The sequence below is a fragment of the Pezoporus wallicus genome, unplaced genomic scaffold (assembly GCF_028554395.1).
Source record: "Pezoporus wallicus isolate ANWC-B61680 ecotype Strahan unplaced genomic scaffold, APGP_CSIRO_Pwel_v1 contig_6401, whole genome shotgun sequence".
Lineage (NCBI taxonomy): Eukaryota > Metazoa > Chordata > Aves > Psittaciformes > Psittacidae > Pezoporus > Pezoporus wallicus.
The window spans coordinates 271,392-291,319 of NW_026638608.1; the positions used below are offsets into that span (position 1 = coordinate 271,392).

General features: G+C 44.0%; 1 protein-coding gene and 1 long non-coding RNA gene across 5 annotated transcripts in view; one reads left to right on the forward strand and one right to left on the reverse strand.

The window, feature by feature from the left end:
• Nucleotides 1-19,928, reverse strand: part of LOC130600250 (uncharacterized) — a 217,446-nt gene that overhangs the window by 92,490 nt on the left and 105,028 nt on the right. The window lies entirely within an intron of this gene.
• The window catches only part of HIC2 (HIC ZBTB transcriptional repressor 2), a 33,667-nt gene that overhangs the window by 5,450 nt on the left and 8,289 nt on the right, over nt 1-19,928 (forward strand). Inside the window, exon 2 of the mRNA XM_057411366.1 lies at nt 19,259-19,402. The gene's annotated coding sequence lies outside the window, so the exon portion shown is untranslated. The remainder of the gene's footprint in view (nt 1-19,258; nt 19,403-19,928) is intronic.

Genomic DNA, 19,928 nt, shown 5'->3' on the forward strand with positions numbered 1-19,928 from the left:
GGAAGGTATTAAAAATCTCTTGTACGTGCACAAAAGTGGGAAAGTCTAATACAGGGCAGGGCTTATAGTTGTGACTGCAGTGGCAACAGTCAGTTGGTATTTGGGAGGTGAAAAAATCAGTTTTACATTTTGCTAGACGATTGTACTGTAATACAGCAGTGCCTCCTGGCAGGGAAAGCAATGTAATGTAAAGCAATACAGCATGGAAGAGCAGTTGGAGAGCTGTCAGAAGCTGAGTAGCTTGGAATGCTTCCATGTGAACCTGGGAGCAAGCGAGCTCACTGCAGCATGGCATTCCCCTGCCCCGAGGAGGAGTATGGACTGCAGCACAAGCGTGAACAGTGCACCTGACAAACCATGCAGCTCTGGAGCAGGTCTATGAGAGGCTTTTCTAGGCAAAATAGGGAGAGTTTCTTCCTTCTCTTCAAGCTCACGGAGCTCTCCCGAGTTCGTTTGCCAGGCAGCCCTGGGGCAAATGAGTTTGTACCTGTCAGCTGTCATTGCCTGGCACACCTGAGTACTCAAGGGCACCAGGGTGCCAAAGGGGTAGCAGAAGGCTGCAGGAAAGCTGCTGGGTCTCATCTGTCTGAGCAAACAAGGAAGTCATGACTTGCTTTTATTTTTTTACATATATATATACACACACATTAACAGTTAGTGTTTCCAGAGGGCTTTGGTACATGGCATTGGCTTTTATTCCAGTTTTCAGATGTTGGATATACCTAGCAATCTTACTTGTGATTTTTAACCCTCCCCCTTTCCCTGCCCCCAGCATTTTCCTTCCCTTCAAATCCTCTGCCTCACTCTCCGTATTGCTACTATAAATTGCTGGGGATGATGGGTCCTGCTTCTTGCTTGGAGCCTCTGGATGCTATTAACAAGTAATTGCTGGAAAAGCTTGTTTAAACATCAAACCCCAACGTTATTTTTTAAATTGCCCTTTGAGGTGGCTGAAGTGCTACTGAAAGATTACTTTAATACTGGACAGGGAACTTTATTAGGTAAGGGAAATAGTGTTCTTACTAGACTGTTTCTGAGGTACCAAGCCATCTTTCTTTTACAGAAGAGATGTGTAGTTTTACTCCCCATGCCTCCTTCTCCCCCCACACCAGCAAAACTGATGTTTTAGCAAGGAGCAAAGAGGTTTTATCAGCCTTATCCCTTTCAATGCATCAGCTTTCTCTTTTCAGAAACCTGTAAGAATGGAACGATCCATTCTGCACGTTTCCTATCTAACCACAACCTGAAATCCAGCAATACTGGTAAATTATGCAGGGACATTCTCTCAAAATCCAGGCTACATTTATCAGGGTTGTCTAGTATGATGTGGGACCAGGGCACTGTATCTAATACATTACATCTCCTGTTGTAATCACATCATTCAGGTTACTGGATGGCTACCCTGCAGTCATGGATGAGTTTGAACAGGATCTCCACCATTCAGAAAACAGCAGTTACACACATGATGCACCTCTCCGGGTTAAGACTGGCTGAAGTGCAACAGGTCTTGCTCAAAATGTAACTGGGGTGTGTTCTGCCAGTGGTGATTTGAGTCACCATTAGCCTACCAGCAGCTACTGGATAACCAGGTGGAATTGGCATTTATTTCCCATATTGAAAACTGCTGGGTGACGTCCTTGCAGGATGAGTGTCTCCTGGCTTTAAGAACATACAATGCATGCAGACAGAGGGATGCAGTAAATGTATTGCCTTTTTATTCCCCTCCACTCTTTCATGTGAGTGTACACATGTTATTACGAGAAAGCAGCAAGTGAGCTCATAGTTGTGCCTCATCACTTAATGAAGCTTTTGATTTAAAGAAATGACATGGACATTCTGGGGAGGCTGTAGAAGCAGTATCTAAGCTGCCCAGGCCTCAGCCCCAGCAGGCCAAGGGGAAGACCTCATTTCAGGTCTACCTGAGCTTGTCAGGCAGCCAGGTCTGTGCTAGCAACCAAGGTGTGAATTTTATAAATGGAAGTGCTATCTTGGGAAGGAATAAACAAATAAAGGACTTAGTGCAGAAATGGTCTGAGAAATGTCATGGGTTGTGAAGACAAACATGAATTTGGAATAGCATGGGAAGGTTTCATGAATACCTCTTTCTTTTGCACTTTTCACGTAACATTAAGTCTGATCAGGTGAAGGTCTGTCTTCTGATCCTCTGCCATTTTCCTGATAGCAAATTAAGCTTTATCTTTTTATATCTGTCAGGAACATTAAGAGGTTTTAGGAAAAGATTTCTTTCTAAAATAAGCTGCTAAACAGAATGTGGGCAGTCACAATCACAGCGTCTCAGTATGCATGCCACAGAAAGGGAAGGAGAACACGTCCTGTAAGAAAATGACGGGTACTTCTGCTTTCATGGTGTGCAAGTGCTACTCTTTACCCATTGTTATTTATTTCTATTTGTGTTTAGTAGTCTTTATGTTAGGAATTTGTGGGATACTCAGCAAAATACAAGCCCATCATAGCCATAGTGGCTAACAGCTACTGAATTGAACAATCTTTTTAATACCTAGGAAAAATGACTTGCTTGAAATAGCAATAGCTGTCTGAAATTTCATAGTGAGTTTAGGTCCGTCCTTATTCAGGCACTACTTGTCTTCTGTGAAAGGTTTAAGGAAAGAGAATGCTCAGCTGCAGAAAATCTGTCCCTAAGCACAAGGAACAAGAGCTTGGAAGAAAGTACTGGGCTTTTGATAGATGTAGCTGCCTTTGCAGGGAGACCTTGAGGCCGTTTTTGCCAAAAGTTTCTTTTTTCCCATCTGACTTTGTTTAATGCAGTAAAGGATTTCAGTTGAGAAAACAGTGAAAGCTTAAGAAACTTAGGATGCTTGTTTTCCTTTTCTAAGCTAGTGAATAAGAACTAATTTAATAGGAGGCAAATATCTAGATTTTGAAGGAAAAGGCAATGAGAATTCAGTTCTAAACCATCAGCTACAGTTCACTTTAATGAAGAGTTTGTTTTAAATGTTAAACATGTTTGGACTTAAATGTTTTACATGCTTGATAGGAAAATGAAGTCAGAAAGTTCTCAATGGATGGTTACTTCTTGAATTTTTGGGCAGTATGAGTCAAATGAGGAAAAATAAAATGTCTAATGAAAGTCATTGGCTGTTTATTGAAATAATAAAAGGAGGAAGCGTGTCAGCTGGATAAATACCTGTAAAATAGAATAAATGTTCAACTGGAGATAGGGCAGCTCTGGTTAATAAAAAATAATACAAATTGAGAGCGGACTATATTTAGTTGCAAATCTATATGACAGTAGTTACCAGCCACTGTTCATGCTTTATGAAAATAACTACAGTGTAAATGTAAAACAAGATTAAAATTGGTAGCTTTAAATTACTTTGATTTAAATCCAGCCTTTCTCTACTGCTGGATGCTATCTGCATAAATAAATAAGTAAAAGCACATTTAGCTGCTGGCACAGCATTGCCATGGCTTTTCCTGTATTTGCTGTGATACACAGATAAAGGCAACTCCCTCTGGGTGTTCATATATTAAGTAACTAACATAACACTTGGTCCCTTTTTTCCCCTCTCCTTCCTCCATGTCTCATCTCCATTACTCTCCCCCCAAATGTAAATGGGCAAGTGGATTTTGAATTTGCCATGTTTTACATACTTCTCAAGGTGTGTGAGCTGCCTCTGGAGATGAGTGCACCTGGCCTCCTCTTTTCCTGTCTTCTATGTATTTGCTACATACTGCAAGAGAGCCCTGAAGAGGTTTTTCTTATTTTACTCCTGGTCACGTTTGGTGCTGGAAACTTCCGAAAATTAAGATTAATTATTGCCTTTGAGGCAGACAGTGCAGCAGTGAAGCAGCCTCTAACTCATCTGAACTCTGAAATCCACTGCTTAAAATTGTGTAAAACTTCCCAATAATTTGCTTATTTGTTATTTCAAGAAAGAAAAGAGCCCTCCTTAATGATGAGTTTGGCCCCTCAATAAAAAAGGGGTCGCTATCTGGCTAATCACTGCTGTGCACTAGGTTATTAATTTTCCTCTTAATGACAGTAGAATTTTTCCCATTTTCCCCTGTAAACCTTCTTCAGTTATACAACAAATGCATTTTTAAGGCACACTCTCTAGGATTTTATGCCCCAAGACAGGCACGTCATGAAATAGCTGGAGGCTGGTGGAGAACCTCAGCTGGATTAAATGCCTGCAAGTCCTGACAGGAGTGGAGGTTGAGCATTTGGATGGAGGCCTGCACAGAGGCTCATGGACAGCTCTGTTCTCAGCAGCACCTACCTGAAATGAGTTACTTTGTTTTACTCTTAGCTAAAAATTCAGTCTTCAAAGAAGATGTATGTGCTGCTGTCTCTCTGTGGGAGCACCCAGCTCTGCCTGGTTATACAGACAGGTTGCTCCTAAGAAAGCCTGGTTTTCCCAAATTCTGTTTGTGGAAAAATGAAATGAACGACTGCGTTCCTGTACTAAATGGGGGCATTTTCTTTAAGTGGCTTCTTAAATAATTGTTTCTGCATTAGATGTGTCACTAAGTACCAAGATTTCTGGAAGTGTACATCCTGTATACTGCACAGTTATGAAATACAGCTAGGCTTCCATTTCTCTGCTGTGGACACAGACCTGCTCTTGGATTTGGTTTGATGTTGCTTGAGGAAGATGCATCAGGGTGTATCCTAAGATCTTGTGACAAACATGTGAGGCTCAGTGTTCTTACCAGGCTGGCTGCTAACAGGCCAGGACGTCACCAACACTGTGCCTGGCAAAGAGTAAAGGAAATGCTAAATCTTGGTTATGTGAGACCATTCAACATTTAAACTCCTGATGTCTGAGAACATGGGGTTGCATTTGCAACAGATGTTTGCCTGGTAATCAAAGACCCGGTGTAGTATAGCTGGTTAAACAGTTGACCTGGCAGTTAATGTGGATTTTTATGGCTATGGACTTGAGACCTCTTGAAAATGAGAAATGCCAGCAGTAAGAAGTGTACATTTTTCTAGGGGTAGATGGATTTGGGGGCCCTGGGGTCCTGCTCATTTGTTTGAGACTGAAGTAGCATAAACTGGCCTTATTCTGGACTCATTTGAACAGAGTTGGCCAGCAAGATGAACAGATGACTGGGATGTAAGGTATGTGAGAATTTCGCTCTGCTTCCGACCTGCACTGGACTGATGAGTTGGGTTTATTGAATGCACTGTATCACCCAGCCCTGGAGGGGTCATAAAGCAGAGATGCACTGAAAACATCTTACCTATGCCACTTCAGAACACTTAGCTTAGCACTGCCTCCATCCCTGATGGCTGCTTACTATGCCTGGAGCTGTTTACTGTAGGGATGATCAGGCAAACCTGATGTGTGCTCAAACCTGGAAATCTGAATTAATTAACCAGTGGAATAAGTTATAGATGCAGTCGATTCCTCATAAATTACTTTTCATCAAGATTGGTGCATGCACCCCCACTCGTGTACTCTCTCCCCTAAAAGCTGTTGCAAGAATCACTCACTGGCAGACGAAGGCAGAGTAAGAAGAGGATTCTTACAGGGGCCTGTGGTCCTCCACCTCTGAATGCCTGGTCATCAGCTTCTCACATCATCGCTGCTCTGGCTGCTTGTTAAGTACTACAAGATGCCTTTCATGAGATGGGTGGCATGGGGGCAGGTCTTCATGCTGAAGAATGCTTTTGTATTGAAATGCAGTGCTATAGCTAAACCAAGTAGCTCTTCTCTTTTTATTATCTGTGCCAGCCATGAAAATATGACATAAAAAAATGCCATTAATGCATTTGCTGCCCTAAAAAATTTCGTCTTGGCTCTTCCAGCTGCTTAGGCCAGCAGCTAGTATCCTCCAAGGCTTAGTGAAGAATTAGGTTGAAATTGCCAAAGGGTGTCTCCTACTGCACTGACTTAGAGAGATGTATGAGGCTCGCTCTCCTTTGTCCTTCCTTCATCCTGAACTAGCCATATCTGCTTGTGCCATGTCAGCATTTTCTACTTGGGAATGGCTGAGTGGACTTCGCTGTGTTAGCCATGCACCTTTTTTTTTATTTAAAGGAGATCTCCAGAGTGCCTGTTTGGCATAAATCAGATGAGGATTTGCAGGTAGTGTGCAGAGGAGGGAAAGAGAAGTATACTTAGGAGCCCTCCATTCCCTTTCTCTTGGCAGTGCCTCATTCCTGCTCTTGGAGGAGGTCTTTTTGCTTGTCCCTGAATTGATTTAACCCCCCAGAGCACAAATGCTCTGAAGCTGCAGTCTCAGGGTCGCTGTCTGTCTCCAGAAAGCCATGTGGCAAGGGGCTGTGCATGCTATGGAGAGCAGCTCCCCCCGTGTTTGGAGTTACAGGATACTGCTGGGGGTAGCTACAGCTGGTATGCACTGGTACTAATATAATCCCGCCGACTGTATCCATGAGACACAAGTGTGACATGTGAGGTATTTAGGGAGACACACCTGTTCTAGGCACAGGCCTGGGCACTGCATGCCTTGGAAATGGAAGGGTTTGGTGGAGCAGGAAGGACTCTCGTTTCAGTCACAGGAGGGTTTTGCTTGCTTCTTTCCCCTCAGTTTCATGCGATTTTATAATTCCCTAACATTAGGCAATCCTGTGGCCTGTTAGCACGGGGCTGTTTCAAAGGCCAGGCTGGTGTTTGCGTTCGGACTTCTTTTACCTTTAGTGTGTGATTCCAGAGTGATTAGCAGGAGAACAGCTTCTGGGCTGAGTGATGGTTTGGGTGTAACTGCTCCCAAGAAAGGGCAGAGAATTCAGAGAATGTCATCTATGTGCGGGGTTGGGTTTTTCACTCCTTTAGATAATTTAGATTTTGTGTTGTGTTTACCTGTATTCCTCTTACAAGGCCTCTGTCTTGTGATTTGGAGCAGTAAATCACATAAAAGTGGTATCATCTTTGCAAATTTTGTACAAAAATGTTGTGTGCTTTTGGTTTGAAATCTCTGTCTTTCCCTCTCTTCTACCCATCTGCCTCCCATCCCCGAAAGCATTGTGAAATGGCTACTTTCCATACCAAAGAAAAAGCAAGCAAAAGCAGAATAAATCTTATTGTTGTGTAGTATAAGGAAATGAACTTGCTCAGATTTTTATCTTTTTTTTTTTTTTTTTCAGTTAATCTGACACTTGTTTGGCAGAAGATAACCTCTTTTTTGCCATTGAAAAGGGGATGTATTAAGATGGAGGGAAAAGATCGCAGGGTCTATCATGACTTGATTCCGTCTGTCTGTCTTGTCTTTCAAGTATAATGGAATTTTTCCTTCAAACTTCATGTTTTAACAACCTTTATTTGATGCTAATGTGGAATCTCCTAGTTTGCCTTGGTCTCACTCCACATGCCGCTTCTTTCCATGGATTGTGCTCTTGGTGAGGTTTTAAGTGCCTGTTGGTTTGGGACAGCTCCCAGGACTGGGGCCAAGATTTCTTCTGTACCTGATGTACTCTTGTGCAAAGATAGCAGCAACTGGACAGTCTTTCCCTCCCATCTTTATTTTAAATAGAATTTGCTAATAAATATCCAGTATGTCAATTGCTTGTAGAACTTATAATGGCTGGTAGAAATAAGGAAGGGAGGGTGAGAGGCGTATTTTACCCTAGGACCTGATCAGTTTGGGCAGTAAGTTATGTAGGAGAAAGGAAGATGTTATTACCTTCTATCAGAACTCTGCATTCTCAGGGGGGTGGACTGGAATAACCAGACCCTGAAAGGATGACGGATTCTCCTCAGAAATGAAATGCTGTTGGCAGGGGAGAAGGTCCGGAGGATGGAGACTCCTCAGCTCCAGCCTCACCTGGCCTCTGACTGTGAGCAGGTCATTGACTCTTATGGCAAGGGGATATAAATCTGAATCTGGTTAATCATAACCTGAAAGATGGCTGCACTGAGGCAAAGGCCTCCTTACCTACATGGGTGAGCACAGGTGCTGACCAAAAACCATGGTCCTCTTTAGTCCCTGTGCTGGCATTCGCAGTCTGACCAGCCCCAAATCTTTTTTCATTCCTTGTGAGCAGACACATTTTTGTACATATGAATGTGAAAATACTTCTGATTGTGATACTAAGAAGCAGAATATCTCATTTTAAGGGAAGAAGCATCCTCATCTAGCTGTGGTGCCTCCCAGGCTAGCTTTGTATCTCTGCATCTATGTTTTGCTGCACAGCCTAAGGTAGCTAGCTGGTAATGGTGGGCTGTCTCTCATCCCTGTCCCTACTGGGTTCTCCCAGGGTTAATTGATTTCCAACCAAGAATGAGATTCATTCTGTGGTTTTGGTTGGGTTTTGGCTGGTTTTCGGTGATGTTCTTTTTTTGGGGGGGGGTGGTGAGTTTAGTGTGGGTTTTTGTTCCTTAACTGCACGCTGCAAAATGTCCTGGCTGAGTTGTTTCCAAATACTGACATCTCTAGGGAAGGGGTTATAAATTGCTAATTTAAAGCCTGCAACAGGATAATTAACTAACCAGTTTGATGTAAATGGCTTAATGGGGCTTTACTAGCCCCTTTGAACTTAAAGTAGCACTAAAAAGTAAACTGTAAATACCTTCAAGGAAAGTACTGGCATGCTTGAATGTGGGGCTGCTTGCTTGTAAGGAGCAAGCCTGCTCCACTTGCCAGGAATTCAGTGGCCTGTGTGACAGCAAACATGTCAAGGGGGTGAGGGGGCCAAACAGGCACCCCTTGGGGAAGGTTCTGCAACTACCCTTGTTAGTCAGGAAGCACATACACCCTGATACATCAGGCTTTCAAACCTGCCCTGCCTGCTGTGGCAAATTTAAATCGCAACCTCACTGTAAATGCAACTGTAATGAATTTCATCAGGATTGAAGGAAAAAAACAAAAAGAACCAAACCCCTGAGGGGGAGGCAGCCACTAGAGTCCACCCTAATTTTCCTGGAGTTGTATTTGCATTAAGGTCTTTTGGCAAGTCCAGGCAGAAACACTTATTACACTGTGTTTCAGAAGACCTCGTTACCCACTGAATCTGCTGAGACAGTGTACTGCAGCCCTGCAGCAGATTCCAGTTTCTGATGCGCTTTGGGGACTTTTGGGAGAACTTTAATTTTTGCTGGGCTGTTATAAAATTCCAAGGGAGGGAGTCAACAACTACCAAGCATCTAGAAATGAAGATCATGGCAAAGTGGAAGCATCTCGTAGTTAGGCATTGATCTCGCTCCTGGCTATGCAAACTGGGGTGTTAGAGAGGAGAATTTCAGGCCCAAAAGCAGACAGGAGTATTTCCTTCTGTTCCTGCCCCTATGCAAGAGAAGCTTCTCCTGGTCCAAGTACTGCTCTGCTCTGCTCTGCTCCATCCTCTCATCACACATGCACTATGCACTTTCAGCAATAATTCACAAGAACTTTCTTTTCTTCATCATTTCTCTGTCTCACCACCATCTTTCACCTATTGCCAGCAGCCTTCCTGGGTACTGGAGGATGTTTTGGAGTCTGAAGCACAGCCTTCAATTACTGCTGTGACCTCTGACACATGGGATTTGGCTTTACAGCCAGTTCTGCTGATGAGTGTTCCTGGTCCTTGGCTCTCTGCTGTGCTACCTTGAGGACCATGAGGCTGTAACGCTGAGCCAGACCAGGGCTGATGCAGGAAGAGGGCAAGACCTAAGATTTTCAGTGGTGGCCCTGACTTGGACGGGCCAAACCAGATCATGATGCCTCATCATCTGTAATAATGGATCTGTTTCTCTTGGTGCTGGTTTGTTTGTTTGGCTTTATTCTCCCCAGCCAGGAAAATAATGTGCCACTGGCAGTGTTAATGCTATCCTAAAAAAAACCAACAACCAACCAAAATCACAAAAAACCATAAAAGCACTGAAGTCTGTTGTAGGGGGCAGTGATGCAGAAATGCTACATCTCATTTTAAGAACCATGTCTGACAGAAGAGTCAGCCCTGCACTCTTAATTGTCCAGGTGTCCATGGGCCCGTTGTATGCAAGAATCAAAATGCTCTCCTGTGGCCTTCAGAAGAGGTGATAACATGGCACTTCTCTGTCCTACATGTTGACTGAAGAAGTTGGCACCATGGCACTACCTGCTTGCTGCGTGTGGGTGGGAGCAGTGCAGGATTAATTTGGGGTTGATTGTGTTGGCAGGGATCTGCCAGCAGAGCTGGCCCAGCTGCCTGTGCTACTCTGTAGCTGCTAATCCTTTACTTTTATGAGCACTAACCTAGATCACATAGTTAAAGTTAAAAATGCATGTGCTATTAGAGAGAGACACTTACAGGGGAAGAGCTCTGTACACATGCCGTGTTGATGGCTGGAGACTTCCTTCAAGGAACGCCAGAACACCTTAGCGTGCCAGCTTTGATATCTTGGCATCTGACAGGGAAATGCAAATACTCAGTCTTAATCCATCATTCCCACATGCTGACATGTATCCAAGGGGAACTTCTGTGAATGTGTTGTTATTCCCATATAGTTTCAGCTGCTTCTTTGCTTCCCAGTACTACCCCATCATATGTCCAACTGAGTACAGTGTCTTTCTGGCCTTTTATGTCAGATCTCTTGGATTTCTCACGGGGAGGCAAAGGGGCATCAGCGTGCATGTCTTTATCAGTGATCTGGATGAGGGGATCAACCACACCCTCAGTACATTTACAGAGGACACCAAGTCGGCTGGGAGTGTTGGTCTGCTGGAGAGCAGGAAGGCTCTGCAGAGGGATCTGGACAGCCTAGATCGATGGGCTGAGGCCAGCTGTTTGAGGTTCAACAAGGGTCCTGCACTGGGGTCAAACAACCCCATGCAATGCTACAGGCTTGGGGAAGAGTGGCTGGGAGGCTGCTCAGTGGAAAAGGACCTGGGGGTGTAAGTTGGCATCTGGCTGAGCATGAGCCAGCGTGTGCCCCGCTGGACAAGGTGGCCAGTGGCACTGTGGCTTGAATCAGAAACAGTGTGGCCAGCAGGACTAGGGAGGTCATCATCCCCCTGTACTTGGCACTGGTGAGGCTGCACCTCGAACACTGTGTTCAGTTCTGGGCTCCTCACTACAAGACAGACATTGAGGTGCTGGAGACTGTCCAAAGAACTGCAATGAAACTGGTGAAGGGTCTGGAGAACAAGACCTATGAGGAATGGATGAGGTAATTGAGGTTTAAACTGGAGAAAAGGAGGCTCAGAGGGTCCTCATTGCGCTCTAGAAGTACCTGAAAGGAGGCTGTAGCAAGGTGGATGTTGGTTTCTTTTGCCAAGTGAAAAACGATAGGACAAGAGTAAATGGGCTCAAGTTGTGCCACAGGAGGTTTAGACTGGATATTAGGGAACTATTCTTCACCAGAAGGGTTCTCAAGCATTGGAACAGGCTGCCCAGGAAAGTGGGTGGACTGCCATCCCTGGAGGTATTTACAAGATGTGTGGATGTGGTATGTAGGTACCACATGGTTTAGTGGTGCACTTGGCAGTGCTGGGTTAACAGCTGGACAATGATCTTAAAGAGTCTTTTCCAACCTAAATGGTTCTGTGATTCTATGTGCAGTAGAAGAACAAACCCCGTGTTTGGAGGGGGTGGGTTGGTTTTATGAGGCTTTTCTCTTTCTAATCCCTCCCTCAACAAACCCTTCTGCAGATTTTTAGATTCCTCACTAAGTCCTTTAAATAATAAGATCAGTTGAAAACCAAATGAGGAAAAAAGCTTTTTCACACTTCCCAGGAAAACAAAAATGAAGTTAAAGAAAAAAATGGGTTGTAACAACCCAACCATCCTTTCTTTCACATGAGAGATGGCCAGAGTCGGGACTTTGCCCTGGAGTTCTGGCATAATTTACACTATCTTCTAACAACCATACTTTTGGTTTTTGTAATGAAAAAATTTCTCTCAGTGACCCAGTGTCTCTCAGGGACCAGTTCCTTGTGGGGGAAAGAAGTAATAGCTGCAAGATGGCAAAGCAGTATTTATTTTCTCAGTAATTTCACTATTTGTTATGAATAACTGTCTCTAAAAAACCAACCACAATAACTCCCCTTCCAATACACCTTTTGTTTTGAAACACACCGAACCTGACACCAATATTTGACTTGCTGGCTCAAGAATAACAGGGAAAATGTGAGCAGTAAACCCTGGCCCAGCACTCTCAAAGGCTCCTGCTAGAGAAGGAGCAAATTACATGTAGCAGTGTGTCCTGACCTTTCCTCTGCTTTTAGAAACATGAAAAATTTCATCATTGCTTTTTCTGCTTATTGCAAATAATAGAAAGTTGTGTGAAAATTAGAACATAATGAAGACAAATTATGGAGTGGTGTCTGCTGCAGGTCTTGGGTGTGTTTGCTGAATTGCCTCCTGCTTAGGGAGCAGCTGGAAAATCCAAGTCCTCTCCCAGCTTGTCAAAACCAACTTTTTCAAAGGTCGCAGTAGCTGTGCCAAAACCCCTTGCCCATTTGTAAGCAAACACATACTACTGGTGCTATCTCTGCCTGGGCCAGCACTCTCACATGCAGCTGGCTGTATTAAATCAATTTGATGAATTACTAGATACTTCTAAAATTTTCTATGGGCAGGTCCCTGCTATTTCTTGCCTGCACAAGATTAAATGGGCTTTTACATTACATACCGTGTTGTAAGACTTTAATTGCCTGGAATGGATCTGTGTGTGCAATGACTGGTTCTGGAAGGGTCTGGGGATTTGGGATTATTGTCAGGCTTCCTACACTGAGGTAGCAGAGAAAGGACGGTGTGAAAGCCATGTTAGCATCCACAGTGGTGGATACCTTATGATAAGAAGGGTGCCACCTATGCCACTTACTCAGATTATTTATTTACTGTTGTTTCATGTCTAGATTTTGGGATGGTTTTCCTGCTGTTAAAACATATTGAGTGAGGTGCCTGCCAAGAAAAAGCCTGGTGAATGGAAAAGACTAAACCTAAATGGACTGACTTGATGGGTCAGAGAAAGCTGGATGACATCAGAACATCCCTGTGGCTGATGAGGCATATCTCTTGTTGGGTTCATGAGCCTCAGAATGTGTGTGTTTTGGAGCACCTGCACTGTGGCATGATAGAACTACAATTTATTCAGTCTTTTTCTGTGACAGAATTGCATATGTCTAAATAATGTACAGCCAAGGGCCAGGTTCCGAAAGCAGCTTGATACCAGCTACAGGTGTTTGGGAATGCACAGTGCCAAGAGAGAGGTTTTAGTCCAAACATATTCTCACTAAACACACTTTTGCATCTTCTGAGAGTCTCTTCGTGCTGTGGTATTAGTGGGTGGTATATATTTATATTGTATATATATATTAATTGCTGGAAGTGGTAGCGACGTTTTCCTTCCAGTCCAAGGTGTACTATCAGTGTTTGTTGTGGTTGCTAGCAGTAGTTTGTACATTTATTATTCCTTTGGCCAAGCTCTGATCCTGTTTCTGTAGCTATAAAATAACTGAGTTGTCTCCTCTGTGCAAAGGAGGTTTCAGTCTCTCTGGCTGTTCTGGTTTCTCTGTTTTGGTTCCGTTTGGGTTTTTTGGTTTTGATGTAACCACCTTCCTTGCCGAGAGGGGAGAGCTCTATGGGAAGTGATCCAGAAAACTTCTAAATAGCTTTTTAGCGTGTGTGGGGAGTTAACTCTTGCTCAAACTTTTAAATATGTGAATTCTCACCTGAGCCTATGTAACCTGCCAGCCAAGCCTAAATCTTGCAGGAGGTGCAGCCACAGTGTTCTCGGAGCTCTCTGGCACAGACACCTGGTACACCTGTGTCTCCTGCTAGTTTCAGTGCTGTCACAACTTCACCCCTCATGCCTGTTTCTCTGGTAACTCCAGTTTTTCCCAAGGTTATCTTCTATAAATAGAATCTGCTCCAGCTTTTCACTCCCCCACACCCATCTTGAGGAGAATAATTACCAATGAGATGGTTTTAATAGTGCTGAAAGGAGGGTGATCTATTCTTCTGTGCTCTTTGAGGCTTTTTTCTGACAGGAACTAAATGCTCAAACTGCTTTAGCAATTTCCTTAGGTGACAAATGTAAAGTGAGTAGCTTCTGAAATACTTTGAGTATTTAAACACTTGATAAGCCCTCGGTTATCTGAAGAATAAAATTGTAATTGTTCTGGCATGCAAAGGTCTCTATTTTCATAGTCATTTCCTTAATCATCATTAGGTTGGTGGAGGTGACTGTGGTATCTACTGTTCATCTGTCGAGAAACCTAAACTGTGTTCAACCCAGGCTAGCAGAGATGCTTTGGATGGTGAACTATCTGCCAGCACGATACACCAGCCAAAAGACACAAACATTTAGAGCATTCATAAACCAGAAACATTACTCAAAAAATGAAAAAAAAAAAAAAAAGAAGTGAGAGCATGTAAGGGTTTGAGATGATGATGTTGACTTTACTGTCCTGTAAACTATGCCTGCAGCAGCTAAGAGCTTAATGTCACATAAACCAAGAGAAATGAAAGAGAAGCTGTATCTACAGGCTACATGATGCAACCGGTGAGCAACTACTCAGATAGCAGGGTGCTCTGTGTACATTAAGTGCCTACAGATAGAAATGCTGTGTAAAGGAATCACTGCTGGCACACTGACACATGCTGGCAAATTAGACTGTACTTGGTGGAGGGATAAGAATCTACTACAGCTCTTTAAAATCACCCCTGTCGTGATCACCTCATGATAAAAAAAATAGTTTCTCCAGTGTAAATAAAAGTGTAGCACATTTCCCAAAGAATCTTTTGAAGTAAAACCAGATTGGTGTGTAAGAGTAAACCAAGTGGGAACAACCTGTCAACCTACAGTGTTACCAGACAGAGCTCAGAATGAAATGGGAATGGCAGCACCTTTTCAGGTTTTACAGCCACCCTTTTGACAGTTATTTATTACTGCTAATATTGTGCTTTGTAAATTTATGCAGTGCTTTATGAAGTAAGACATGTTTCCTATTTTAAAGGTTTTATAATCTTGTGGGCTGATAAGGGGCGCAGATTATCCCTTGGATGTTCATAAATAGCATTAGCACTGAGAGTTTTATTAGTGCTGGGTCCTTTCAAGCCTGTGGCTCTTTCTTTTTAACGACGCTTTCCTAGTCAAGTACCCAAATCAGGATTTCAACACCTTGATCTTCCAGGCTGGAAAAGTCTGGGCATTCTTTTGTTCTGCTTGTAGGGAAAGAGCAAAACCCAAGGAGAGTCCCAGAGTTGTTGCTCTGCATGGATTTAATCCACTGCCGTTGCTTGCCTCTCTCTTGAGACTACAAATCTGGGTTTTGGGTGATGGCAGCAGAGAGCAAGCTTGGGAGGCGTGTGTGTTTTAAATAAACAAACAATGGAACAGCAACTTCAACAAACTGTGAGTGGTGCTAATTTGTTATAGGGCTGTCTTGCCTTCTGGCAGTGTTGATTTAGGAGAGGCTGAGCAGACTGGAACGGATGCGGGGAGCCGCTGGTTCTTTTGCTCTGGGGTGTGTATATGGTTCAGTAGAAAATGCTTCGAGGGGTCCGGTCCTGAGGAGCTTTCAGATTACAGGGTAAAGCACATGCATAGGCTGCCAATCTCCTTTTCAAAACCAAATCTTGGACAGAAGTACCTTCCCCTCTGCCTTGCTCGTCTGCTTCCGCTTTTTTTTAAATGGAGAGATGCTTTAAGTCTTGATTCATGACAAGAACCTACAATTTGTGTGTTTTGAGGACTGCCAGAAAATCCTTGACAATGATAGTGTCTAGGGAAGGGAAGGAGGAAGAGCCTGTGTTTTGGATTATGGCACAGTTTTCAACACCCCATGGCCCTGGTGGGCTGCAATCCCCAAAGCTGAGAACCTGACAGAGGGGCTGGCCGAATGCACAAAGTATCTGCAGCCCCAGACCACTCTTGTGCAGTGCTGCAGGATACAGATGGCAGGATGGGAGCCTTGCTGGGAAGAGGTGGATTTCAGAAGTGTAGCATGACCTCCTTGCAGCCTGTGAGCTGAGTTTAAAGAAAGTCTGAATTCTCAAGTGAAGATGACAGAGGAATAAAACAGTCAAAATGAGGAGTCATTGCTGAGGAGAGGCAGCCAAGGAAACAACAAACTTTGAAAACGAGTATACCCTGTTTTCCCCTTAGGTTATCTTCAGGTCAGATAGATTTGGATGCAATGCCCAGCACAGTTTGCAAACCTTTGAGTCTGTTAGGCCTTGTGCTTCATCAAGCAATAGTGGCTTTCTGGCATCTTCTCATTTGCCAGGCTCAGAGCTGCAGAAACGCTTTTTGGTGGTTGCAAAGAACCAAATCTATGAAGGTTGAGTGGTCAGTTATGCATCCGATTTGGAGGGATGTTTGGCAGGCAGCAGAGTCTTGATACTGCCAGGACCAACTCTTAAACAGGAGTTTGCTTGAAAGACTTTACTGAAGTGAAGCTTAGACACAAAGATTTCTCTGGGAAGTAGAGGGCTGAGTACGGGATCACGTTCTTGGGGAGAAAAAAAGTGGATAAAGTGCAAAAGGTGCTGTATTTAAGGCATTGTTTATTTATATTAAGAACTGTTTCTGCTGCATCCATAGGTACAAAATGAGATAAAGAAGTGAGACTTGGCATTGTAGAAAAAAACGAGACAGCAGGGTTTGTTCCTGTCCTTACTGGTATCTGGCATGTGGTGAGAGATGACATTTTGGTCCAAGGCTGGTACTACCCATGTCCATGACCTGGAGGGTCAGAATGTTCCTTTTTCTCTGCTATGCCATATGCTCTTGCCCTAGAGGAATACTCAGCATGAAGCTGCCATCCTGTGCCCTCGCTGCCAACTGTGCCTACCATACCAGACAGGACCAGAAGCATCTTGTCACTCCATGTAATTCATAGAGTTGCTGATTCTGCCTAACACTCTCTAGGATTAGCTGGGAGGTAGCAACAATACTTTAGTCATGTTCTAAATTCTTGCATTGTAAAGGGAGAATTCTGTACATCAAGGTTCAAAGGTACCAGGGAAACTGAGGAATTTTGCATACCAAAGGAGCCTTAACTGGTGGATGGGCGGAGGGTATCCTTCCTCCTGTGTGGGCTGAGCTACTCCACTGAATATGTGGGTATTTTAGTGCAATAAGGAGTCATTAGATTAGCATGGGACATCAGAACTACTTTTCCTATTTGCAATTCAGGTACAGTTGGAACTGAGCTTGCTCAGTTGTTGCAGGGCTGCGGAAGAGCCTAACATCTATTGCTGCTCATTAGTTTCTGAGGCTTTATTTGTTTTGTGCCACTGCTGTGTTCCTGAGATCAGCTGTGCTCTGTAGATACGCAGGAATTTTTAGCGCCTGGCTCTGCCTGACAAGACCTGCAATGTCCATGCCTCTCCTCTTCTCCTCCCACTAAAGGGTTTGGGTAGTCGTAGGTTCCTTCATATCAGCAGTAAAAATAAACGTACAATATACAAGGGTTCTGTTTAGGAATTGGCAGGAAGCTTCATTTTTGACTGCAGTGTGATGTTCTAACAGTAGGAAACGCTTTTGTTTTAAGCAGTTCTCTGCTAATCTCTGCCCTAGAGGGGAAATAAAACTATGGAGAAGAGCTTCTTACTTCACAGGAGCAAGAAGCCAACTGCTGTAATCTTGAGTGTAAATCTGCGTTTGAGCTGCTGTTGAAGAAATACCTTTATGTAGCATTCAGCCTTTCCTAAACAGAGCATTGCTGGTACTGCTGACTGTTTTGCGGTCCTGATGCTGGCAGATGCAGCCAGTAGTATGCTGCTTGCATGCATTCTAGAGTGTGTGATCTCTTGGGGAGGGGGGAGCTCCAAATCCCTGGGGCTCTGGCCCTGATGTTCAAAGCTGCGTGCTATCTAAACGTGTTTGGTCTGTTCATGCTGGCAGTTGTCCGTTCAGACTGGTTCAGCAAATGCTCTTGGCTCAGCATAGCCCAGGTCAGTAAGCAAACACTTGCTTACATTTCACTTCTTCATTGTATTGACAAGATTTAAAAATCTTCAGTCTATAGCAGTCAAAACAGGGCAATCTGAATACAAAAGACCTATTAGTTCAGTGTGAAAAGGATTTAGTTACAGAACTGTGGGGATAAGAATGCAGGTGGGAATGATGGGAACACTGTCCTGGGCTTGAGCCCAGCAAATGTCCAGGATGAATGAAGAACTATCTCCTTAGATTCAGTGTCCTTTTCACAAAGACACTTTCTATTTCCCAGGCCAGTGTCCTCCTTTATGTTCTCTCTCGTCCAGCTACATTAATTACTGTAAGTCTTTTTCATTTCGCCTCTTACCTTTTAAGGTTGAAATAATAATCAATATTCTTTTAACATTTTAATTGTAAGATTTCTGTCTCTAACAGCACAGCTAGAGACATGCAGCCATCAATGTAACAAGAGCTATGCTGAAGTTTCACTTCACTATGAAGGTCTAAAACCCTATTTTAAATCCCTGCGAGGCTGCAGGCTTGTTTCTGTTCTGCTTTTTGTGTTGTGGGTTTGTTGTCTTATTTTTTTTCCCCGTTGGGGCAGCATCACCACCTGTAGAGAGGGACCAGTCCTTAGCATCTACCCTGAGACTGCCTGGAGCTGATTACAGGAGCTCTGGGGAAAGGAGAATAGGCACTGCAGAGGATACACTCAGGTTATCAAGCCTAGGGTATCTGTGGGATGTGGTTTTCCGTGACATGGAAAAGATGTTGTTGCTGTTTCCTTTGGGCAGGGAAGGGTGAAATTACAGATCTTGAGTTTTGCGACTCTCATACCACCTGCATTTCCCCATGAATCAACTTGATCTCCAGTCTCCAAGAACCTACATTAAATTAGCAGTGAAGCATCATTATAAATAGAAGATACACACTGTTTTCTTTTCTCGTCTTGCCCTGCAGATGTAACAAAAGCCTGTCTCAATGCCATAACATCTCTAGAAGAACAGGATTCCAAAGGCTTGGGAAGGGGGACTGGAAAATTGGGACAACAGAGATGATCAGTATTGAAGTGTTCCTTCCATTGCCTTTACTGCGTGGGGAATGAGACCATGAAGCTCTGGTGCCAGGGCTTTCTTGTAGAGGCATTTCTAAATGGTGATATTTAGTTGCCTGAATTTCCAGGCAGAAGGAAGCTGATGTAGACATCCTGGGATCTGGTATTCTTGGATACACATGGACTGGTCCCCCTGAAGCTCAGTGCCATTGGGAGCCCTGACTGGAGGTGGCCACAGTCATCAAGAAACTTGCAGAGGCTTTCTGCTGTGTTTCTGTCACAGTTCAGCAGTGCTGGGGAGCTGGGTGGAGGGGAGGTTGTTCTGGTAGTTACATATATAAGGCAGGTGGCCGTTTTAAAATGTACCTTTCAATTTTGATTGCAGTTTTTTAATTGCATTTAACAGCGTCCCTGCTGGTTCTCCATTCTGCATCCGTGCAGCCACGTTCTATTGATGGCCTGTTGTGATTTCAATGGAACATCATGGGATGTACCTGGCACGTCGGGCAGCACTGGATGGAGGTGCCTTTAGCCCAATGTACCTGGCATGGTAAGCGGCAACCAAGTGGTTAATCTGCATTCTACTGCTCATAGTCTCAGCTTGTATAGCAAGGTGTTCCTGCTTTGCTGCAGCCTTGCACTGACTAGAAATCACTTGCTCTCCTGATGTTAGTGCTTTCGTGCACACAGGGCCCTTACCCTTTTCACCCATGGAGATTCCCCTTCTCTGGGCAGTTTGCCATGCAGTAGGGAACGGCCTAGCCATGTTAGGCTCTCCTTGTTATTCTAGGACAGGAAAGAGAAGGGACTGGGAAATCATCTGACTCTTCTCTCCTTTTTGGGCCAGGAGCTGGTAGCAGTAGAGCATGTATTGCCCACGTACCTAATGTCCAAATGCTGCTGCACAGAGGTACCCAAAAGGTGCTTGTGTCCATAAGCAAGGCCATACTGTTTCTGCAGGAGTCCTGCTAGAGCTGCTTCAGGGAGCTGGGAGGGAAGTTCTGCCTGGCACTAATTGGAATGTAACAAACTAAACAATGGCCACTCTTAAGTTTGCTGATGTGGTATCCTCTGTG